The sequence below is a fragment of the Balaenoptera borealis genome (genome assembly GCF_965194805.1).
Source record: "Balaenoptera borealis genome assembly, chromosome: 1".
Taxonomy (NCBI): domain Eukaryota; kingdom Metazoa; phylum Chordata; class Mammalia; order Artiodactyla; family Balaenopteridae; genus Balaenoptera; species Balaenoptera borealis.
The window spans coordinates 54,348,936-54,375,489 of NC_138860.1; the positions used below are offsets into that span (position 1 = coordinate 54,348,936).

The 26,554-nt window shown below is 35.7% G+C and overlaps 1 protein-coding gene across 8 annotated transcripts in view; it reads right to left on the reverse strand.

Moving 5' to 3' along the window:
- Positions 1–26,554, reverse strand: part of PAPPA2 (pappalysin 2) — a 432,894-nt gene that overhangs the window by 104,452 nt on the left and 301,888 nt on the right. The gene's annotated exons all lie outside the window — the stretch shown is intronic.

Below are 26,554 nucleotides of genomic sequence, written 5' to 3' on the forward strand. Positions count from 1 at the left end.
TGGTTGTTGCATTATTAGAATCTGGTGCTGGACCGTACAACCTTCTGTGTGTATTTCTCTAGCTTTTTATCAGGTTCTGAAGGGGATAAAGCTCCAGAAAAACTGTCCTCAGTGTCAGAGCAGGGTACAACATCTAATGGCAGAGGCCTTTTCTTAAAATGGGGAGCAGAAGAGTAAAACATGTTTTCCATTTTAATAATAATTCTTCCTTGTCCGCAGACTGATTTTTCCTGAGCCTTGGTGGTGTGTTTATAGAGTGTCCATTTGCAGTGCTGGCTCAGTTAGGGTGATTTTATGATTTTCAGTGGTCAATGTAGCACAACTCTCCCTTCTTCCTCTCCTCCTCTGAGGGAAAGACCAGCCACACTCTTTCTTTACAGTGTCTTTTTTCCCCCTTTTCATTTCCCCTCTTTGAAGTAATAAATATTTCTTTATAACTTAAGAAACTTCCAGACCCATAGGTTATGGCTTGCAATACGGGGTCCTTTGTTCCTGGCTGGATGAGGGCTAGACATGAAACACACCATAAGGTAACCAGGAGCCTAATGCAAAGCCCTCAACCCCAGCCCCAAATGACATCAAAGTCCCCTGGGAACTCCCACAACCTCTTCCTTTTTATACACCACAAAAGAGACCTGAGTACTGGAAGAAAGCTCTGGATTGTTTCCTGAGCCAGGAGCAAACAGAGTACAAACAAGTACCTGGTGGCTTCACCTCAGTAGGCCTCAGACTCGAAGAATGGAATGGCTTCAATGAGCAACATGAGAGCTCAGTTTTCCCACTGTCTGTTGGGTCCCAAAATAGTCACCACCCACCTGAAACTAATTTGTAGGCCTTATGGTGTGTACTTCTCCATCGTGAGGGCCCATGCCCAAAACCTCCATCTCGTTTTGCATCTCCTTGCTCTAAGGGTCTTTGGATCCCAAATCACTTTGAACATTAAAGCCTGCTCCTGGTGGCAGTGTCTCTGTGCCTTGATTTGTGGGAAGCGGCTATGCCAGGATTTCCAGTCCGTGGCTTAAGTAGGAAAACCACAGGTGAGACATCGGCAGAGAAATGTTGGGATACACAAAGCAACGAGAGACAAGCGTTTGATCATGGTACTGGATGCCAAGTCTTGGGCATTTCCTCTCACAGTGACACAGAGAGGTAGCCAAACTTCATTCTCATCTGAATACCTGATATGATTCACAGTAGCAACTAGACACAAAGAAGTATAACTCTCTCATACAACTATTGGAACCTCAAAAGCAGAGACAAGTTTGAGCCTGCACATATGTGCATAATGAATCTGAGCCATGGTAAAGGGAATCAAGTGAGTTCACCATTCTGGAGGGAGTGTTGGCCAGACAGAACCCTGGGTTTAATCCGTCTTTACTAGCTGGGTAGATCTGAACTATCCATCTCTCCTCTCTGAGCATAGGATTCCTCTTCCACATCTGAGAAACAGATATACTACCTATCTCAGGTGGCTACTATGAGGATGAAATGAAATCACGTAAAAGCACATAGGACAGTGCCTACCATCGAGTAAGGACTCAATAATTCTTATTTCCAAAAAGAAATTATTTTTTATCCTGTTTATACTTCAGGAAGACAACGATAAAGAAGAAAGTTTTAAAATTAAACATACAACCATATATTTTGGTATATAGAGAATTACGCTTTTCTGAAATTTATGGGCTAAAAAATTTCATATATGCTTTTTTAAAATGGCACTTGTACATGTGAATCAATACTCCAGGTTCTGCTTCCATAGAAATTGGTAATACTTGAAGTTCTTGGTATAGAATGTATCTCTACTTTATAAATGGGATATATGAAAAATATACTTTGTATATATAACTATTTTAATAGAGTTTTAAAAATTCAGTTCAATATACATTTATTAAAAACCTATTTTTATGTATATATAGACAAATAAATTTCTAGAATTGGCTGTATAATTAGAATACTAAAAGTATATGGTTTATGTGAACAAAGAAGATATTTTTAAAAGCTGCTCTTGGACTTCCCAGGTGGTGCAGTGCTTAAGAATCCGCATGCCAGGCCCTGCCCCCAGGAAGACAAAATCCAGCCTCATCCACTGGAACACAGGCACCAGGCCCCTCTACCAGGAAGCCTACATAACCCACTGAACCAACCTTACCCACTGGGGGCAAACACAAAAAACAATGGGAAATATGAACCTGCAGCCTGTGAAAAGGAGACCCCAAATGCAGTAAGTTAACCAAAATGAGAAGACGGAGAAATACACAGCAAATGAAGGAGCAAGGTAAAAACCCACCATACCAAACAAATGAAGAGGAAATAGGCTGTCTACCTATTCTGAAAAAGAATTCTGAAAAAGAATTCAGAGTAATGATAGTAAAGTTGATCCAATCTTGGAAATAGAATGGAGAAAATACAAGAAATGCTTAATAAGGACCTAGAAGAACTAAAGAGCAAACAAACAATGAGAAACAACACAATAAATGAAATTAAAAATTCTCTACAAGGAATCAATAGCAGAAAAACTGAGGCAGAAGAACGGACACGTGACCTGGAAGATAAAATAGTGGAAATAACTACTACAGAGCAAATAAAGAAAAAAGAATGAAAAGAATTGAGGACAGTCTCAGAGACCTCTGGGACGACATTAAATGCACCAACATTCAAACTATAGGGGTCCCAGAGGAAGAAGAGAAAAAGAAAGGGATTGAGAAAATACTTGAAGAGATTATAGCTGAAAACTTTCCTAATATGGGAAAGGAAATAGGCAATCCAGAACAGGAAGCACAGAGAGTCCCATAGAGGATAAATCCAAGGAGAAACACGTCAAGACACATATTAATCAAATGATCAAAAAATAAATACAAAGGAAAAATAATAAAAGCAGCAAGGGAAAAGCAACAAATGGCATACAAGTGAATTCCCATAAGGTTAGCAGATGATTTCTCAGCAGAAACTCTGCAACCCAGAAGGGAATGGCAGGACATATTTAAAGTGATGAAAGGGAAAAACCTACAACCAAGATGACTCTACCCAGCAGGGATCTCATTCAGATTCGAAGGAGAAATAAAAAACCTTACTGACAAGCAAAGGCTAAGAGAACTCAGCACTACCAAACCAGCTTTACAACAAATGCTAAAGGAACTTCTCTAGGCAGGAAACACAAGACAAGGAAAAGACCTACAATAACAAACCCCAAACAATTAGAAAGTGGTCATAGGAAGATATATATCAATAATTACCTTAAATGTAAATGGATTAAATGCTACAACCAAAAGAAAAAGGCTGGCTGAATGGATACAAAAAAAGACCTGTATAAATGCTGTCTACAAGAGACCCACTTCAGACCTAGAGAAACATACAGACTGAAAGTGAGGGCATGGAAAAAGATATTCCATGCAAATGGAAATCAAGTGAAAGCTGGAGTAGCAATTCTCATATCAGACAAAAGGGACTTTAAAATAAAAACTATTACAAGAGACAAAGAAGGACACTACATAATGATCAAGGAATCAATCCAAGAAGAAGATATAACAATTGTAAACATTTATGTACCCAACCTAGGAGCACCTCAATACATAAGGCAAATGCTAACAGCCAGAAAAGGGGAAATAGACAGTAACACAATAATAGTGGGAGACTTTAACAACCCACTTTCACCAATGGACAGATCATCCAAAATGAAAATAAATAAGAAAACACAGCTTTAAATGATACATTAAACAAGATGGACTTAATTGATATTTATAGGACACTCCATCCAAAAACAACAGAATACACGTTTTTTAAAGTGCTCATGGAAACATTCTCTAGGAAAGATCATATCTTGGGTCACAAATCAAGCCTTGGCAAATTTAAGAAAATTCAAATCATATCAAGTGTCTTTTCTGACCACAACGCTATGAGAATTGATATCAATTACAGGAAAAAAATCTGAAAAAAAATACAAACACATGGAGGCTAAGCAATACACTACTAAATAAGAAAGAGATCACTGAAGAAATCAAAGAGGAAATCAAAAAATACCTAGAAAAAAATGACAATGAAAACACGACGATCCAAAACCTATGGGATGCAGCAAAAGCAGTTCTAAGAAGGAAGTTTATAGCAATAAAATCTTACCTGAAGAAACAAGAAACATCTCAAATAAACAACCTAACCTTACACCTAAAGCAATTAGAGAAAGAAAAACAAACCCCAAAGTTAGCAGAAGGAAAGAAATCATAAAGATCAGATCAGAAATAAATGAAAAAGAAATGAAAGAAACGATAGAAAAGATCAATAGAACTAAAAGCTGCTTCTTTGAGAAGATAAACAAAATTGATAAGCCATTAGCCAGACTAATCAAGAAAAAAAGAGAGAAGACTCAAATCAACAGAATTAGAAATGAAAAAGGAGAAGTAACAACTGACACTGCAGAAATACAAAGGATCATGAGAGATTACTACAGGCAACTATATGCCAATAAAATGGACAACCTGGAAGAAATGGGCAAATTCTTAGAAAATCACAACCTTCCGAGACTAAACCAGGAAGAAAAAGAAAATATAAACAGATCAATCACAAGCACTGAAATTGAAACTGTGATTAAAAATCTTCCAACAAACAAAAGCCTAGGACAAGATGGATTCACAGATGACTTCTATCAAACATTTAGAGAAGAGAGAACTACTATCCTTCTCAAACTCTTTCAAAATATAGAAGAGGGAGGAACACTCCCACACTCATTCTACGAGGCCACCAGCACCCTGATACCAAAACCAAAGATGCCACGAAAAAAGAAAACTACAGGCCAATATCACTGATGAACATAGATGTAAAAATCCTCAACAAAATACTAGCAAACAGAATTCAACAGCACATTAAAAGGATCATACACCATGATCAAGTGGGGCTTATACCAGGAATGCAAGGATTCTTCAATATACACAAATCAATCAATGTGATAAACCATATTAACAAATTGAAGGAGAAAAACCATATGATCATCTCAACAGATGCAGAAAATCTTTTGACAAAATTCAACACCCATTTATGATAAAAAGCCTCCAGAAAGTAGGCATAGAGGGAACTTACCTCAACATAATAAAGGCCATATATGACAAACCCACAGCCAACATCGTTCTCAATGGTGAAAAACTGAAACCATTTCCACTCACATCAGGAACAAGACAAGCCTGCCCACTCTCACCGCTATTATTCAACATAGTTTTGGAAGTTCTAGCAACAGCAATCAGAGAAGAAAAACAAATAAAATGAATCCAAATCAGAAAAGAAGAAGTAAAACTGTCACTGTTTGCAGATTACATGATACTCTACATAGAGAATCCTAAAGATGCTACCAGAAAACTACTAGAGCTAATCAATGAATTTGGTAAAGTAGCAGGATACAAAATTAATGTACAGAAATCTCTTTCATTCCTATACACTAATGATGAAAAATCTGAAAGATAAATTAAGGAAACACTCTCATTTACCATTGCAACAAAAAGAATAAAATACCTAGGAATAAACCTACCTAGGAAGACAAAAGACCTGTATGCAGAAAACTATAAGACACTGATGAAAGAAATTAAAGATGATACAAACAGACAGAGAGATATACCATGTTCTTGGACTGAAAGAATCAATATTGTGAAAATGACTCTACTACCCAAAGCAATCTACAGATTCAATGCAATCCCTATCAAACTACCACTGTCATTTTTCACAGAACTAGAACAAAAATTTCACAATCTGTATGGAAACACAAAAGACCCGAATAGCCAAGGCAATCTTGAGAAAGAAAAACAGAGCTGGAGGAATCAGGCTCTCTGACTTCAGACTATACTACAAAGCTACAGTAATCAAGACAGTATGGTACTGGCACAAAGACAGAAATATAGATCAGTGGAACAGAATAGAAAGCCCAGAGAAACCCAAGAACATATGGTCACCTTATCTTGATAAAGGAGGCAAGAATATACAATGGAGGAAAGACAGCCACTTCAATAAGTGGTGTTGGGAAAACTGGACAGCTACATGTAAAAGAATGAAATTAGAACACTCCCTAAAACTATACACAAAAATAAACTCAAAATGGATTAAAGACCTAAATGTAAGGCCAGACACTATAAAACTCTTAGAGGAATACATAGGCAGAACACACTATGACATAAATCACAGCAAGATCCTTTTTGGCTACCTCCTAGAAAAATGGAAATAAAAACACAAATAAACAAATGGGACCTAATGAAACTTAAGAGCTTTTGCACAGCAAAGGAAACCATAAACAAGACGAAAAGACAACCTCAGAATGGGAGAAAATATTTGCAAATGAAGCAACTGACAAAGAATTAATCTCCAAAATATACAAGCAGCTCATGTAGCTCAGTATCAAAAAAACAAACAACCCAATCCAGAAATGGGCAGAAGACCTAAATAGACATTTCTCCACAGAAGATACAGATTGCCCACAAACACATGAAAAGATGCTCAACATTACTAATCATAAGAGAAATGCAGATCAAAACTACAATGAGGTATCACCTCGCACTGGTCAGAATGGCCATCATCAAAAAATCTACAAACAATAAATGCTGGATAGGGTGTGGAGAAAAGGGAACCCTCTTACACTATTGGTGGGAATGTAAATTAATACAGCCACTATGCAGAACAGTATGGAGGTTCCTTAAAAAACTAAAAGTAGAACTACCATCTGACCCAGCAATCCCACTACTGGGCATATACCCTGAGAAAACCATAATTCAAAAAGAATCATGTACCACAGTATTCATTGCAGCTCTATTTACAATAGCCAGGACATAGAAGCAACCTAAGTGTCCATCGACAGATGAATGGATAAAGAAGATGTGGCACATACATACAATGGAATATTACTCAGCCATAAAAGGAAGCGAAATTGAGTTATTTGTAGTGAGGTGGATGGACCTAGAGACTGTCATACAGAGTGAAGTAAGTCAGAAAGAGAAAAACAAATACTGTATGCTAACACATATATATGGAATCTAAAAAAAAAAAAAGGTTCTGAAGAAGCTAGGGGCAGGACAGGAATAAAGACGCAGATGTAGAGAATGGACTTGAGGACATGGGGAGGGGGAAGGGTATGCTGGGACGAAGTGAGTGAGTGGCATGGACTTATATACATTACCAAATGTAAAATAGATAGCTAGTGGGAAGCAGCCACATAACACAGGGAGATCAGCTCGGTGCTTTGTGTCCACCTAGAGGGGTGGGATAGGGAGGGTGGGAGGGAGATGCAAGGAGGAGGAGTTATAGGCATATATGTACACGTATAGCTGATTCACTTTGGTATACAGCAGAAACTAACACACCGTTGCAAAGCAATTATTCTCCAATTAGGATGTTAAAAAAAAAAAGAAAAGAATCCGCCTGCCAATGCAGGGGACACGGGTTTAGTGCCTGGTCCGGGAAGATCCAACATGCTGAGGAGCAACTAAGCCCACGTGCCACAACTAGTTAGCTTGCGCTCTAGAGCCTGTGAGCCACAACTACTGAAGCCTGCGTGCCTAGAGCCCGTGCTCTGGAACAAGAGACGCCACCACCACAATGAGAAGCCTGCACACTGCAACCAAGAGTAGCCCCTGCTCGCCACAACTAGAGAAAGCCCGTGCGCAGCAACGAAGACCCAACACAGCCAAAAAATTTTTATTATAAAGAAAATAATAAGATGGTCTTTCCACAGCCAAGCAGAGCTATTTTAATATATATAACGGTCTAGGCTATTTTTATTTTTTATGAAATAAATAATGGATTTTATGTTCCTAAATGTGAAAATAGGTAGTGGCCAGAGCAGAAAATTTGTCAACACAAATCTCTGCTTATTCTACCCCATGTCACCTTTGCCACTACAAGTATGACACTCCTCTAATCACCACATCAAATGTACAATATGAAGAGCAGCCCCTTTCAGGACAAAGCCACACCAGATGCACCTCCTCGGGGACTACTCAGATCTGAAATGAGGACCAGGTATGGCCGAAGAGAAAAGTCCAAGATGCTAAGAGGTCAAGGGACTTGTAAGCTTTATTTGTAAGGTTTTATTATTTGTTTTAACAAGGAGATTGCATTTTATGTATTACAGGGCAATATAAAATTAATTTGAATGTCACTTTTATGAAGAAGACAAAGTATAGTTAGATATCAGAAAGGAGGCAAGATCTTTTAGAAAAGCAATTGATTCTCAGGACTGAGGAACAGTCTAAAAATAGAATGTTTGCCAGTGAAATTAGCTCAGTGAATCTCCAGCAAAATACTTTGAAACAGAGAAAATATGGATTAGATAGATAGATAGATAGATAGATAGATAGATAATAGATAGATGATAGGTAGGTAGGTAGGTAGATAGATAGATAGATAGATAGTAGGCAGATAGGTTGAGACTTACTGATAGAGTGGAAAAGCAGTCCTGCACACTCAATTGCTTTCCATCCAAAGCCTTCACATTAACTGCTGGATCTAACTTCTGGCCACTTGTGAGGGGTAAGACTGAAAGAATGTTTTCCTGGTGCAGAACTGTTTGGGCTTAAGAAATCCCTCTTCAATCTGCCTGCTGGGTACAAACACACTTAATAGACTCCCAGACCAAGCATTTTGATGTCCAGGTCATCCTTTGCGGAGGCCCCTGGACAGCAGAACATAAAACTGTACCACAAACTTGAAAAGAATCTTCTCTGAGGTTTTAAAATGCTTTTGGTTATTACTGAGATGTTATTTTTTGTGTGTGCTTTTCCATTTTCATTCATCTATGGCACTTCCTGATTCCAGAGAGAAAGGGAAGGCCCTTGAACAGGAGAAAGTGAGCACATATTATTTTCATTTTGCATAGCACTTTACAGTTTGCCAAACATGATCACATGCCTTGCTGGAGCCTCCAATAAGCTCATTGGGTTTTTGTTCCTATTTGAGACCTTTTTATTATAATATCCCCAGGATACAAAGGTTATATTATAAAAGTGAAACGTAGGATTCTGAGAGCCTAAGTGACTTCCTCTAGCTGAATGCTAGACAGTTAGGAATTTGGGTTTTCTGTATTCTTCTGACTGCCCAGGGATTCCTAATTTGGGTTAGCAGAAAATCACAAATTTGCTAGAAAATTTGTTGACATGTGTGCCCTCTCTCCCCACAAAAAAATGAAGTTGCATAAGTACTTAGGTATAAAAACATTATACTATTTCAGGGAGCTAAGAGAACCCTTTGAAAGCCATTCATAGTTCGATTAGGGTCAACAGAAATTAGATTAAGAATGCTTACACAATTGGTTGACCCACATGCATTTTTGTAGGTGAAAAACTATCAAATATTGGCAATTTTATATGGTTCACCCTAATAATATTGCTGTCTATGTAGACTTAAGAAATTTGACAGGGGAGAGATTAACTCTCAAAGTTTCAAGGTATGTTACCTGAAGTCCAAATCTAACAGATGAAGGGAAGGTGTGAGGCAACTAGCCTCTTGTCTCTGAGCTTGAGGCCTCTTGGTGGCCTCTGTACTTGAGGATGTGAGTCAAAATGTGGTGGGGGTTTTGAACCTGGTTTGACTTCCTTCCCATGTCCAAGCTCCTGTCTCTCTTGATATTGGTCAAAACCCAGTTGATTTCTAGTGTTATTCCTTCATAGTACAAGTAAGGTTATAAACACCATGAGCTTATGTAGTTCTTTTTTCAGAAGAGTGAGGTCAACTTGTCATTTTATGAAATGAAGAAGAAACCTCCCTTATGACCCCCACCATCCAGGAGGAGGCATTTGACAATGTACGATATGGCAAGTCAGTGGAAGGGCTCAGATCAAAATCAGCTTATTGGCTCAATTCAATTCTAAGAGCATCTCCTCAGTTGTGATTTCAGACACCAGGGCTAAGTCTGCAGAGACTTTGTGTTAGAAGAATTTGAGAGACTCAGAGGGGGATCAGAAAGGCAAAACCAAATCTGTAGTGAATACTGTGGTGTACCACTGAAATCCCCTTTCTCATGACTGAGCACTCAGCTCACATCAAGTCTCTTTCCAGAAACTGCCCTCAGAGAAAGAAAGCCTCCACAAGGTTATGTCACTTCCCTGGAGTAGGGGGAGAGAAGAAACCCATGTCCAATGGCCTTTTGATAGGATTGAGTGGTATACAAGGTGGGACAACTCTGAAGGGCCATCCTAGCTCCCTGTAGGATGCTGACACTTTTGTGTGGCTGTTTCATAGTTCTACTTCTCTCTCTGCCAACTCCTAGTTCTTTCATTCCCCCATAGGTGTTGATTCCAAGGAAAGTTCTTGATAAACTTTTCTGCAAATCTTTCTCTCAGAGTCTGAATCCTGGGGAAACTCCACTTAAGACAAAGTCTGAGAATGAGAAAAGGTATTATGAAATACAGATGATGAAGGTTCTCTTGGGAACGAGAATGCATAAGTGAGGGGATGAGGGATTCAATGGAGAGCCAAGAAATCTTCCCTTCTGGTTGAAAAAAAGTTGCTATTCCAATTATTTATGAAACTTAGAGTCTGCTAAGTTGTCATATCTAGGGCCTGCAAAAGCTTTCATGTAAAATCAAAGTTAGATTAGTAGCAATCAGATAGGAAAATGGAAAATGAGTCTTTTACCTCTGGGGATAAACTGTTTAGCCACAGGGAGATGCAGTTCCTCTTTCAGTGCACTAGGCTAGTTTTTGATGGAAATGAAAATCATATATGCATAGTCATCTTTGCTTTTTTAGGATTCCCAGAGACTGCAGGAATCCATGTAGGTTAATTTTCCAAAGAGAAAATTTTATTTTGGAAAGCAAGAACTTTTCAGAAATTTAAATCATGTGTACAGAAATAATCACAATATATATTAGAAATTTTTCTTCCCTCTTAAAAAGAGGATTCTGTACTTCAGTGAATTTTCACTTGATAACTGGAGGCATCATTTTGAACATCAATTATTTTACTGAATGATGAGATAACAATCCTCTAAAGTAGTGCTTCTCAAACTTTAATGTGCACACAAATCATCTGAGAATCATGTTTAAATGCAGATTCTGATTTAGTAGATCGGAGATTCTGTATTTCTACCTAGATCTCATGTGACACTGATGCTTTTGGAAGCCAACCATATTTTGAGTAGGAGATCTCTAAAAGTATCAGTAGATATAATTAACTTTGCCCTTAGCATTTGATAGCCTAAGACTACAATTATTATGTTAATCATATTTTATTATATCATTCTTTTTAAAATTCACCATCAAACTTGAAATAAAATGCAGAGCTGGAAGGAATCATCTGGTCCAAGAACCTCATTTTAACTCTAAGAAAAATGGTGCCCAAGAAGGATATATGATTTATATAAGGTCATAACTGATAAATGGTAAAAACAGAGCTTACAATGTTCCTCTGAGCATATATTTTTAGTCAGTTTCTAACTCCCTGACTAATTTGTTAGCACCTTTCCTGTAAAAGATTGAAATTCAGATAACTAATATTTTTAGAAATCTGTGTAAAGTGAATAGACTCTGACAAAGGGCCTTGTCAACTTTTCTATGAATAAAGTCAAAGAATCCAAAGTTGTGACTGGACTAGGTGCCTTCCACACATGAGCTTTTTCTTTTTTGCTAAATTATGAAATTTGGACAGTTTTCTGTATGGTTGTGGTGTTCTGGATGGATCTCTGAATAGAGGATTACCTTCTAACTTATTAAATAAAAAAAAACAGAAGAGTTGCTAGATTTAGCAAAAACAAACAGCACACCACATAAATTTAAATGTCAAAGAAAAAAATTTTTTTAGTATAAGTATGCCTTGAATATAGCATAGGACTATAATAGATACACAAAACCTGTAATAGATAATGAAAAAGGAAACTAAGCATATCACTAAATAAAGTCATCAAACCACAAAGGAAGAGATCAACAGAAAGACTAGTAAAAAGAGAAACTACAAAACAGCCAGAAAACAATTAACAAAATGTCAATAAGTGCATACTTATCAATAATTACTTTAAATGTAAATAGGCTCAATTCTCCAATCAAAAGACATAAAGTTGCTGACTGAACAAAAAATACACAAAACCCATCTAATAACACTTATAGAATCTCATTTCAGACATAAAGACATACACAGACTGAAAGTGAAAGGATGGAAAAAGATGTTCCATGCAAATGGAAACCAAAAGAAAGTTGAGGTAGCTATTCTTATATCAGACAAAATAGACTTTAAAACAAAGACTGTAATAAAGACAAGGAGGACATTATATATTGATAAAGGCATCAATCCAACAAAGGGATAAAACTACTGTAAATATTTGTACACTCAACATAGGAGCACTGAAATATATAAAGCAAATGTTAACAGACCTAAGGGGAGAAATTGGCAACAATCGATAATAGTAGGGGACGTTAATACTCCACTTACATCAATGGATAGATTATCCAGACAGAAAGTCAATACAGAAACATAGGCTTTAAACAACAAAATAGACCAGATGAACTTAGATATATACGGAACATTCAATCCAAAAACAACAGAATACACATTCTTCAAAGTGCACATGAAACGTTCTCAAGATAGATCATAAGTTAGGCCACAAAACAAGTTTTAACAAATTTAAGATTGAAATCATATTAAGCATCTTTTCTGACCACAATTGTATGAACTAGAAATCAGTTACAAGAAGAAAACTGGAAAACTCACAAACATGTGAAGACTAAACAATGTGCTACTGAACACCAATGTGTCAATGAAGAAATCAAAAGAGAAACCATAAAATACCTTGAGACAAATGAAAATGTAAATACAATATACCAATACTAATGGGATGCAGCTAAAGCAGTTTTAATAGGGAAGTTCATAGAAATAAATGGCTACCTCAAGAAATAAGAAAAATCACAAATAAACAATTTAACTTTACAACTAAAGGAACTAGAAAAAGAAGAACACACAAAGCCCAAAGAAGGAAGGAAATAACAAAGAATAGAGCAAAAAATAAATAATATAGAGAATAGAAAGACAATAGAAAATATCAATGAAACTAAGATCTGATTCTTTGACAAGATCAACAAAATTGAAACACATTTAGCCAGATTCACCAAGAAAAAAAAGAGAGAGAGGGTTCAAATAAATAAAATCAGAAATGAAAGAGGAGATGTTATAACAGGCACTACAGAAATACAAAGAATCATAAGAGATTACTACATACAATTATACACCAACAAATTGAACAACCTAAAAGAAATGGATGAATTACTAGAAACATACAAACTTCCAAGAGCAAATAATGAAGAAATAGAAAATCTGGACAGACCAATTACTAGTAAGGAGACTGAATCATTAATCTAAAAACTCTGTACAAACAAGTCCAGGATAAGACATCTATACTGGTGAATTCTACCAAACATTCAAAGAATTGAAGCCAATTCTTGAACTCTTCAAAACATAGCAGAGGAGGGAACATTTCCAAACTCATTTTATGAGGCCAGCATTAGCCTGGTACCAAAACCAGACAAGGATACCATAATAAAAGAAAATTACAGGTTAATATTCCTGATGAACATAGATGAAAAAAATCCTTATCAAAAATACTAGCAAACCAAATTCAACATTACGTTAAAAAGATCATATACCATGATCAAGTGGAATTTATTCCAGAGATGAAAGGATGGTTCAACATTTGCAAATCAATCAACATGATACACCACATTAAGAAAATGAAGGATAAAAATCATATGATCATCTTAATAGATGCAGGAAAAGCATGTGACAAAATTCAACAACCATTTATGATAAAAAAAAATCTCAACAAAGTGGGTATACAGGAAACACACCTCAACATAACAAAGGCCATATATGACAAGTCCACAGCTAACATCATATCAGTGGTGAAAAGTTGAAAACGTTTCCTCCAAGATCAGGAACAAGACAAGGATGCCCACTTCTGCCACTTTTATTCAACATAGTATTGGATGTTCTAGCCAGAGGATTAGGCAAGAAAAAGAAATAATGGGCATTCTAATCAGAAAGGGAGAAGAAAAACTGTCACTATTTGCAAATGACACGATTTTATATATAGAAAACCCTAAAGACTCCACCAAAAAACTATTAGAACTAATAAGTGAATTCAGTGAAGTTGCAGGATACAAAATCAATATATAGAATTGGTTGCATTTCTAAATGCTAATAACAAAAGAAAGAAAAATTAAGAAAACAGTCCCATTTACAATTGCATAAAAAGAATAAAATACCTAGAAATAAATTTAATCAAGGTGGTGAAAGACCTGTACTCTGAAAACTGTTAGAATGATTACTTTCAAAAAGATAAGAAATAACAAGCATTGGGAAAGATGTGGAGAAAGGGCAATGCTGTGCACGGTTGGTGGGAATGTATATTGGTGCAGTAACTAAGGAAAATAGTATGGAGGTTCCTCAAAAATTTTTTAAAAAATAGAACCACCATATGATCCAGCAATTCCACTTCTGGGTATTTAGCCAAAGAAAATGAAAAGACTAACTCAAAAAGATACATGCACCCATATGTTCATTGCAGCATAATTTACAATAGCCTACATATGGAAACAACCTAAGTGTCCATCAATGGATGAATATATAAAGAAAATGTGGCACATTTATATACAATGGAATATTATTCAGCCATAAAAAATGAGATCTTGCCATTTCTGACAACATGGCTGGATTACGCTAAGTGAAATAAGTCAGATAGAAAAAGACAAATACCACATGATCTCACCTATATATGGAATTTTTTTTAAAAAAAACAGAAAAAGCAAGCTCATAGATACAGAGAACAGATTAGTGTTTGCCAGAGGTGGGGGGTAGGGAGTAGGCAAAACAGGTGAAGAGAGTCAAAAGGTACAAACTTTCAGTTATAAAGTCAAGGGCATGTACTGTACAGCATGGAGACTATAGTTAATACTGTATTGCATATTTGAAACTTGCTAAAAGAGTCGATCTTAAAAGCTCTCATCACAAGAAAAAAAATTTGTAACTAAGTATGGTGATGGATGTTAACTAGACTCACTGTGGTGATCATTTCCCAATATATACAAATATTGAATCATTATGTTGTATACCTAAAACTAAAATAATCTTGTATGTCAATTATACCTCAATAAAATAAATAAGTAAATAATTTTCAAATAAAGAACAAAAGAAAGAAGAGCAAAGAACACAAATTTTTAAAATAAAAGAAATGGAGAATGGATTTTGTAGATGTTTGTGTATATAAACAAAAATATAGAGAGAAAAATGGTAAGAGTGGAGACACTTTTTGACCAGTTAATGGAAAATACACATTTCTAGTACACACTGGTCCTTAATTTCTGAATGAATAAAGGATTACTATTTAAGTGCTTCCTAGGGCCAAGCGGAGGAGGAAAAAAAATCTAATACTGACATAATTGGCACAATACAAAAGTTGTTATGCTCTGAAAAATCAGTGCTAGAAACAAACAAAATGTTATTAAAATTACATTATTTTAAAAAGAAATTATGAGTTATTACAAAATACTTAGGGCTGATTGACAATAAAAGGACTATATATCAACATTTGTGGACTACAATAAAAGTAACACCTAGAGGGAAAATTTATGGAACAGTGAAAACAAATTATCCAAGTGTCCAACACAGGAAGCTAAAAAATAACATCATTGTAAATCCAGAGAAAAAGGAAGGGAAGAAATAATAAAGAAAAGGATAGAAATCAGTGAATTTGAGAATAGCAACTAGAATAAAAACAGAAATGAACAAAACAAAAATTTGTTCTTTGAAGAAGTCCTAGGCATGAGTAATTAAGAAAAAAAGAGAAAAAGAAGTTTCAAAAATTACAATATAAAGGGAGTGATGACTATACCTAAAATAGAGATGAGTCATAATAAAAACACATTATGAAAAACTATCAGTACTAAATCTGAATATGTGGAAGAACTTCATAAATTTCTAGAAATATCTAGTAGCTCAAAATTAGAAAATAGGAATTGAATATATTAATAAAAATCAAATAAATTTAAATAACAATCATAAATATTTCCTTGTAAAAGCCCCAGGCCCGATTGGTTTTACAAGTTGGTTCTGAAATATTTTGAAGGAACAGATAATCCTTATTTTATACAAGTGGTTTCAAAAAATAAAAAAGAGGGAAAACTGCTCAAATAATTTTATGAGACTTGTATAATCTAAATATTCAAAAAAGAAATATATAAACTAATTTCACATATAAATACAAAAGCAAAAATCCAAGATTAAAAATTAACTAATAAAATTCAAGACTATACTTAATATAAAATATATTATAAAAAAGTAGGTTCACTACAAGGGCAAACATGATTTGATAGCTAAAAAAAAAAAAAATCAGGTCAAGATGGTGGAGTAGGAGGACGTGGAGTTTGTGTCTCCTCACAATTATGGCACCTACCAGGCACTGGCAGGGGACCTTGGACACCTAACGGGATGGGAGGAAGCCCTGTGTGACTGGGTAGGACATAGGAGGGAAGGAGGGGGGAAGGAAAAGTGGAGGTGGGATGACACTGGTATCCCTGAGGGGCAGCTGGGGGAGGGGAGATGTTCCCATGATCGGAGGGGCCCACTCATGGCAAGGGAATCAGCAGGGATGGGGAGAGACCTTTGGGAGATCAGGGGATTGGAGGGGAATGCGGCCAGCATCACCACTGCCTGCTTGGTCCCCAGTGAGCCTGCTGGGGTCTGAGGCCTGAACCTTCACTCTCCAGGGCCCCCTCCAGCCACATGGGTCCTGGGGGCATGGGAGGGAGGGAGGGGGGAGGAAAAGTAGAGATGGGATGGAACCAGCAACCCTAAGGGGCGGCTGGGGGAAGGGAGGGGTTTCCATGCTCTGAGGGGCCCACTCACAGTGAGGGGATCAGTGGGGAAGGGGAGAGAACTTCAAGGGATCAGGAGATTGGAGGGGAATGTGGTCAGCATCTCCCCAACCTGTTCAGGTTCCAGAATGACTGCTGGGGTCCTGGGCCTGAACCTCTGCTCTCCAGGGCCCCCTCTGGTCGTGTGGGTCCTGAACCAAAGCCCTGTTCCCCACCCCCACACTGCCCAGGCCTTTTCTGGCCTTTTTGTGTGTGTGTGTGGTTCTGTTTGCTTTGTTGTTGTTGTTTCAATATTATTTTTATTTTTCTAAAGTATTTTTTATTTTTCTAATTTTATTTTATTTTTTATTCTTTGTTATTGTTCTGCTCCTTTTTATTTGTTGTCTTTTTTTTTTTTTTTTTTTTGCCAAATCTTGCAACTTGTGGGGTCTTGGTTCCCAGGTCAAGGTTTGGGCCTGAGCTCCTGTGGTGGGAGCACTGAGTCAAAACTGCTGGACTAACAGAGAACCTCAGACCCCAGGGAATATTAATCAGTGTGAGCTCTCCCGGATGTCCTCATTTTGGCACCAAGCTGCCTCTGCCTAACTGCCTGCAAACTCCTGTGCTGGATAGCTCAGGCCAAACAACCAGCAAGAAAGGAACATAGCCCCACCCACCAAAAAAAATGAGATGAAAAAAAAATATGTTACAGATGAAGGAGCAAGGTGAAAACCTACAAGATGAAATAAGTGAAGAGGAAATAGGCAACATACCTAAAAAAGAATTCAGAGTAATGTTAGTAAAGATGATCCAGAATCTCGGAAATAGAATGGAGGCATGGATCATGAGAATACAAGAAATATTTAACAAGGACCTAGAAGAACTAAAGAACAAACAAACAGTGATGAACAACACAGTAACTGAAATGAAAAATACACTAGAAGGAATCAACAGCACAATAACTGAAGCAGAAGAACAAATAACTGAGCTGGTAGATAGAATGGTGGAAATAACTGCTGAGGAACAGAATAAAGAAAAAAGAATGAAAAGAAATTAGGACAGTCTCAGAGACCTCTGGGACAACATTAAACACACTAACATTTAATTTATAGAGATCCCAGAAGAAGAGAAAGAGAAAGGGTCTGAGAAAATATTTGAAGAGATTACAGATGAACACTTCCCTAACATGGGAAAGGAAATAGTCAATCAAGTCCAGGAAATGCAGAGAGTCCGATATATAATAAACCCAAGGAGAAACAGGATGAGACACATATTAATCAAACTATCAAAAATTAAATACAAAGAAAAAATATTAAAAGCAGCAAGGGAAAAGCAACAAATAACATAAAAGGGAATCTCCATAAGGTTATCAGCTGATTTTTCAGCAGAAACTCTGCAGGCCAGAAGGGAGAGGCAGGATATATTTAAAGTGATGAAAGGGAAAAACTTACAACCAAGATTACTCTACTCAGCAAGGATCTCAATCAGATTCGACAGAGAAATCGAAAGCTTTACAAACAAGCAAAAGCTAAGAGAATTCAGCACCACTAAACCAGCTCTACAACAAACTAAAGGAACTTACTTCTCTAGATGGGAAACACATGAGAAGAAAAAGACCCACAAAAACAAACACAAGCAATTAAGAAAATGGTAATAGGAAAGTACATATCGATAATAACTGCAAATGTAAATGGATTAAATGCTCCAACCAAAAGATACAGACTGGCTGAATGGATACAAAAACAAGTCCCATATATATGCTGTCTACAAGAGATCCACTTCAGACCTAGGGACACATACAGACTGAAAGTGAGGGGATGGAAAAAGATATTCCATGCAAATGGAAATCAAAAGAAAGCTGGAGTAGCAATACTCATATCAGATAAAATAGACTTTAAAATAAAGACTATTACAAGAGACAAGGAACGTCACTATATAATGATCAAAGTCACAATCCAAGAAGAATATATAACAATTATAAATATTTACACACCCAACACAGGAGCACCTCAATAGATAAGGCAAATGCTAACAGCCATAAAAGGGGAAATCAACAGTAACACAATAATAGTGGAGGAGTTTAACACCTCACTTACACCAATGGACAGATCATCCAGACAGAAAATAAATAAGGAAACACAAGCTTTAAATGACACAATAAACCAGATAGACTTAATGGATATTTATAGGACATTCCACCTGAAAGTGGCAGAATACACTTTCTTCTCAAGTGCACATGGACCATTCTCCAGGATAGATCACATCTTGGGTCACAACTCAAGCCTTGGAAAATTTAAGAAAACTGAAATCATATCAAGCATCTTTTCTGACCACTTGCTATGAGATTAGAAATCAATTACAGGAAAAAAAAACTGTAAAAAACACAAACACATGGAGGTTAAACAGTGCACTAGTAAATAACAAAGGGATCACTGAAGAAATCAAAGAGGAAATCAAAAAATACATAGAAAAAATGACAATGAAAACACAATGACCCAAAAGCTATGGGACACAGCAAAAGCAGTTCTAAGAGGGAAGTTTAAAGCAATTGAATCTCACCTCAAGAAATAAGAAAAATCTCAAATAAACAATCTCACCCTACTCCTAAAGCAACTAGAGAAAGAAGAACAACAACAACAAAAACGCAGTTAGTAGAAGGAAAGATATCATAAAGATCAGAGCAGAAATAAATGAAATAGAAACAAAGAAAACAATAGCAAAGATCAAAAAATCTAAAACCTGTTTCTTTGAAAAGACAAAAAAAATTGATAACACTTTAGCTAGACTCATCAGAAAAAAAGGGAGCGGATTCAAATCAATAAAATTAGAAACAAAAAAGGAGAAATTACAACTGACGCCTCAGAAATACAAAGGATCATAAGAGACTACTACAAGCAACTATATGCCAATAAAATGGACAACCTGGAAGAAATGGACAAATTCTTAGAAAGGTACAACCTTCCAAGACTGAACCAGGAAGAAATAGAAAATATAAACAGACAAATCACAAGTAATGAAACTGAAACTGTAATTAAAAATCTTCCAACAAACAAAAGTCCAGGACCAGATGGCTTCACAGGTGAATTCTCTCAAACATTAAGAGAAGAGCTAACACCCAACCTTCTCAAACTCTTCCAAAAAATTGCAGAGGAAGGAACACTCCCAAATGCATTTTATGAGGCCACCATCACCCTGATACAAAAACCAGACAAAGATGTCACAAAAAAAGAAAATAACAGACCAATATCACTGATGAACATAGATGCAAAAATCCTCAATAAAATACTAGCAAAGAGATTCAACAATAATACATCAAAAGGATCATACATCATGATCAAGTAAGATTTATCCCAGGGATGCAAGGATTCTTCAATATATGCAAATCAATCAATGTGATACACCATATTAACAAATTAAAGAATAAAAACCATATGATCATCTCAATAGATGCAGAAAATCTTTTGACAAAATTCAGCACTCATTTATGATAAAAACTCTACAGAAAGTGGGCATAGAGGGAACCTACCTCAACATAAAAAGACCATATATGACAAACCAACTGCAAACATCATTCTCAATGGTGAAAAACTGAAAGCATTTCCTCTAAGATCAGGAACAAGACAAGGATGTCCACTCTCACCACTTTTATTCAACATAGTTTTGGAAGTCCTAGCCATGGCAATCAGAGAAGAAAAAGAAATAAAAGGAATACAAATTGGAAAAGAAGAAGTAAAACTGTCACTGTTTGCAGATGTCATGATACTATACCTAGAAAATCCCAAAGATGCCACCAGAATACTACTAGAGGTAATCAATGAATTTGGTAATGTTGCAGTATACAAAATTAATGCACAGAAATCTCTTGCATTCCTATACACTTACAACGAAAGATCAGAAAGAGAAATTAAAGAAACACTCCCATTTACCATTGCAACAAAAAGAATAAAATACCTAGGAAGAAAACTACCTAAGGAGGCAAAAGACCTATACTCAGAAAACGATAAAAAACTGATGAAAGAAATAAAAGATGGCACAAACTGATGGAGAGATATACCATGTTCTTGGGTTGGAAGAATCAATATAGTGAAAATGAGTATACTACCCAAAACAATCTACAGATTCAATGCAATCCCAATCAAATTACCAATGGCACTTTTCACACAATTAGAACAGAAAATTTTACAGTTTGTGTGGAAACACAAAAGACCCCAAATAGCCAAAGGAATCTTGAGAGAGAAAAACGGAATTGGAGGAATCAGGCTCCCTGACTTCAGATTATACTAAAAAGCTACAGTAATCAAGACAGTATAGTACTGGCACAAAAACAGAAATATAGATATATGGTACAAGAGTGAAAGCCCAGAGATAAACTCATGCACCTATGGTCACCTAAAATATGACAAAGGAGGCAAAAACATACAATGGAGAAAAGACAGTCTCTTCAGTAAGTGGTGCTGGGAAAACTGGACAGCTACATGTAAATGAATGAAATTAGAACACTCCCTAACACCATACACAAAAACAAACTCAAAATGAATTAAAGACTTAAATGTAAGGCCAGACACTATAAAAGTCTTGGAGGAAAACATAGGAAGAACACTCTCTGACCCACCTCCCAGAGTAATGAAAATAAAAACAAAAATAAACAAATGGGACCTAACTAAACTTACAAGCTTTTGCATAGCAAAGGAAACCATAAACAAGATGAAAAGACAACCCTCAGAATGGGAGAAAATATTTTCAAATGAAGCAACTGACAAAGGAATAATCTCCAAAGTATACAAACAGTTCAGGCAGCTCAATATCAAAAAAACAAACAATCCAATCCAAAAATGGGTAGAAGGCCTAAATAGACATTTCTCTAAAGAAGACATACAGATGGCCAAGAGGCACATGAAAAGCTTTTCAACATCGCTAATTATTAGAGAAACGCAAATCAAAACTACAATGAGGTATCACCTCACACAGGTCAGAATGGCCATCATCAAAAAATCTACAAACAATAAATTCTGGAGTTGGTGTAGAGAAAAGGGAACCCTCTTGCACTGTTGGTGGGAATGTAAATTGATACAGCCACTATGGAAAACAGTATGGAGGTTCCTTAAAAAACTAAATAGAACTACCATATGACCCAGCAATCCCACTACTGGACATATACCCTGAGAAAACCATAATTCAAAAAGACACATGTACCCCAATGTTCATTGCAGCACTATTTACAATAGCCAGGATATGGAAGCAACCTAAATGCCCATAGACAGATGAATGGATAAAGAAGATGTGGTACATATATACAACGGAATATTAGCCATAAAAAGGAACAAAATTGGGTCATTTGTAGAGATGTGTATGGACTTAGAGTCTGTCATGCAGAGTGAAGTAAGTCAGAAAGAGGAAAGCAAATATCGTATATTAACACATATATGTGGAATCTAGAAAAATGGTACAGATGAGCCTATTTGCAGGCCAGGAATAGAGATGCAGACATAGAAAATGGATGGATGGACACAGAGGCAGAAGGAGAGGGTGGGATGTATTGGGAGATTAGGATTGACATATATACACTGCCATGTGTAAAATAGCTAGTGGGAACCTGCTGTATAGCAGGGTGGGATGGAGGTGGGTAGCAGGGAAGTCCAAGAGGGAGAGGATATATGTATACATATAGCTGATTCACTTTGTTGTACAGCAGAAACTAACACAGCATTGTAAAGCAATTATACTCCAATAAAATAAATAAATAAACCAACCAACAAATAAATATATAAAAATTTTAAAAATCAATGCAATTGAACATAATGATGGATCAAAGAAGAAAAATCACACAATCATATCAACTGATGAAAATCAAGTGTTTGATTAAGTTCAGCTCATATATACTAGTATGGTTTTCAAGAAGTGGAAGAAATTATCTAAGGCTTATTCTAAAATTTATATGGAAAAATTAGTGTTTGAGAATAATGAATAGCTAATTTAATTTTGAAAAAGATGTGCAAAAAAGTGGAAGTTGGGGGATACACTCTACCAGAAATTTTTTACATGGTAAAAATTATAGTAGTAAAAACAGTGTATTGCTGGCGTACAGAGCAGGAAAATAGATCAATGGAATACAACAGAGTGTTTAAAAAACAGGCTCTTGTATATATCAGAAACTAGTATTAGTTAATGTAGCATCACAAATTATCAGGGCAAGGATTAATGTTTTAATGGATAGGGTTAGAAAAATTGGCTTATCGTATTTAGACAAAAAAGTGGGATCTTACCTTATTCTACATATGAAAACAAAATTTAAATATGTTAGTTTAAAATTAGTTTAAAAACTAATCTTTAAAAGGCAAAATTATTTTAAAAATGATAACTAAGTGAAATAATTTTCAGGTTGTTTTTCTCTTTTCAATGTTAATTCGGTTTATGAGAAAATGTTTCAAATTTTACATCTTTTCATGTTTCATGTTTCATTTATTTTATATCTCAAAAAGTAAATTCAAAGTCTAATTTCACTGGCTGCCATTTCCAGAGAAAGTAAAATAACAGTGATGATATGGGATTATTTTCTACTTGACTGACTTCTGCTTTTCTCTGTTATTTCCTTTTTATTTTTACTTTGGTTTTAATTTTATCTTTTTCTAGCTATTTAATTTGAAAACTGATTACTGATTTTATAATGCTTTTTCCCCTAAATACAGACATTTAAAGTTAAAATTTTCCCTGTAAATATTGTTATGTTTGCATCCCATAAAATTTGACATATTATTTTATTCTCATTAAGCTCAAAATATTTTCTAATTTCCCTATAAATTCTTCTTTGACCTATGGATTATTTACAAATGTATTGCTGGATTACCAAAAAAAATTGGAGTTTTCTTAGATAGCTTGTTATTTATTTCTAATTTAGTATTGTTGAGGTCAAAGAACATATTCTTTATGATTTCGATCATTACCCATTTGTTGAGACTTGTTAGGTAGTCGAGTATATGGTCTCTCTTGGTGAATGTACAATATGCATTCTGCAGTAGTTGACTGTGGTGTTTCCACAAATGTCAATTATGTCACGATATTTGATAATGATTTTCAAATCTTATACACTTGTTCTGATGTTTTTGTCCACTTGTTATATCAATTACTTAAAGAGAGATAATAAAATCCTCAATTATGATTATTGATTGGGTTCTTTATCTGTTAGTTCTGTCAATTTTTAATTTCTTTTGAGACTCTGTTTTTAGGTGCTTCAATTTTATAAGATTAAGATTGTTCTGTATTTGTGATAAATTGACTCATTTATCATTAGGAAATGTCCCTCTTTATCTCAGGTAATACTCTATTTTGAAGTCTATTTTGTCAGACATTAACATAGCACATTGATTTTTTATGCTTAGCGTTTACATGGTACATAATTCTCTACTCTTTTACTTTCAATCTGTAGATCATTATATTCAAAGTGTGTTTTTAAATAAATAGTATATAATTGGTTCTTTCTGTCTTATGCAAACTAATAATCTATGCTTTTATGTGGAATTTTTGGACAATTTGCATTTAATGGAATTAATAATACAGATGGATTTAGGCCTACCATCTTGGTATTTGTTTTCTCTTTATTATTTATTTCTTAGTTCCTATTTTCCTGCCTTCTTTTGGATGAATCAAGTTATTTTATTATTCTATTAATCTTCTCTTTTGACTTTTTACCTACAGCTATTTGTGTGTAAATGTATATTTTTTGTGATTGCTCTAGGGATTATTATATGTATGCCTAATTTATTACAATCCACATTCAAATAAAATCACCATATCCTGAATAGTTTAAAGACCTTACAGCACTATTATTCCACTTACTACCTGTCCTTTGTGACAATATATATTATTTCTTTATAGGAGACGTCAGCCAAGCCTTCAGTGAGGTTGCTCAACTTCTTTCTTCACCTACTTATGCATTCTTTCCTTCTTTTCCACAGATGTTGGTAGCTAGGCCACTGCTTATCAAACATCCTGCATACTAAGTTCCATCTCAGAATCTGCTTCCTAGAGAATCCCACCTGCCACAACCAAGGAAAATGACCAATTCTCCCCATCTTTGAAAAGTTATTTTTGATATGGTTTCCACTCAAACTTCAGTTTATCTTTTAAAAAGTTTTGCAGGAAGAGGTGGTTTGCCCCTATTTCTGGCCTTTGTCACCTCCCCTTTTCAGTCTAGCTAAGCCCACAGTACTACTTACTCACTTCTGTTCTGAGTCATAAGTAGTATTATCAATATGCCCCCAACTGCCAAGGCTAAGACCTAACATCCCATCATTTATTCATGCAATCACGAAACATTTCAAACATCACAACAACCAGGGTCTGTGCTCAATGCTTGACACACAACCATGACTATACAAGGTCTCTGCCCACAAGATCCTTACAGTTTATGTGATGGAGAGACAGACAAACAAGAACAGTGAAGTGTATAGGAACTATGACAGAAGTGTCTATTGAGGAGGCACATAGGAGGAAGAGATTAATTATACATACTAAATATGGCTTGGGAGAGAAGTTCAGGAAAGCCTAGGCCTTATAAAAGAAGTAATCCTTGAGCTAAATCTTAGAAGATGAGTATGTGTTTTTTTGAAAGTCAAAGTGGAGAAAGCACTTACCAAGAAGGAAAAACATGAATTCTTTACCTGAAAGGTTATGGATATGTAAAAACCTTGGTGTTTTCCAGCACTGAAAGCAATCTGCTATGACTAAAATTTCTAAATCCTAGAATGTGTGTGCGTGTGTGTGTGTGTGTGTGTGTGTGTGTGTGTGTGTGTGGTATAGAGGGGTGTGGAAGATGATATAAATGGGGGAACTCATGCTAAGATAAGACTTATCTCTATCTCCCTATGTCCAATCAGTCGCCAGGTCCTTTTGAGTCTATTTTACACTTCATTATGTTCGTAGCATAGCATTTTGTCTTTTACAATAGTTGCATAAACATGCCCACTGCGGAGTATGTACCTTAAGGGTGAAGATAGTGATTAATTCATCATTGAATCCCTCTGCAATACAATATTTTGTTTATTTTTAGGCAGTGTTTATTGAGTAGAATTAAAGGTGAATGTTGTTATGGTGTGGAAATAAGGCAAATGTCCATACATACCTTTAGCATTAACTGGAAACTAGATATAGAGCAGAGGTCAGCACACTACAGCCCATGAGCCAAATCTGACCCACTGCCTATTTTTCGTATGGTCTGTGAGCTAAGAATGGTTTTTGCATTTTCAAATGGTTGAAAAAATTCAAAGAAAAATAGTGTGAATAATGTGAAAATTATATGAAACTGAAATTTTGGTGTTCATAAATATAATTTTATTAGAGCACAGCCATGCTTATTCATTTATGTATTGTCTATGGCTGCTTTTATTCTACAACAGCACTGTTAAGTAGCTGTGACAGAGACCATATAGCCCACAAACCCTAAAATATTTGTTATCTGGATCTTTACAGAAAATATTTCCCAACCCTTGGTATAGAGGAAAAAACATTGGTTTTGGAATAAGTTGGATTTGAATTTGAATACTATCTATACCTCTACTAGCTATGTTATCTAAAATGCTTAGCATCTCTGAGTTTTCAGATAATCATTTTTAGAATCAGAAAAATCATATCTCTGATTAAAAATTCATATAAGAATTGATAATAAGATATCTGGAACATATTAAATCTCAATAAATGTGTTTCTCTCTATCCTTTCCTCTTTAGTGCCTGGTTTTAGGGATTCTTATCTTTGAAATACAATC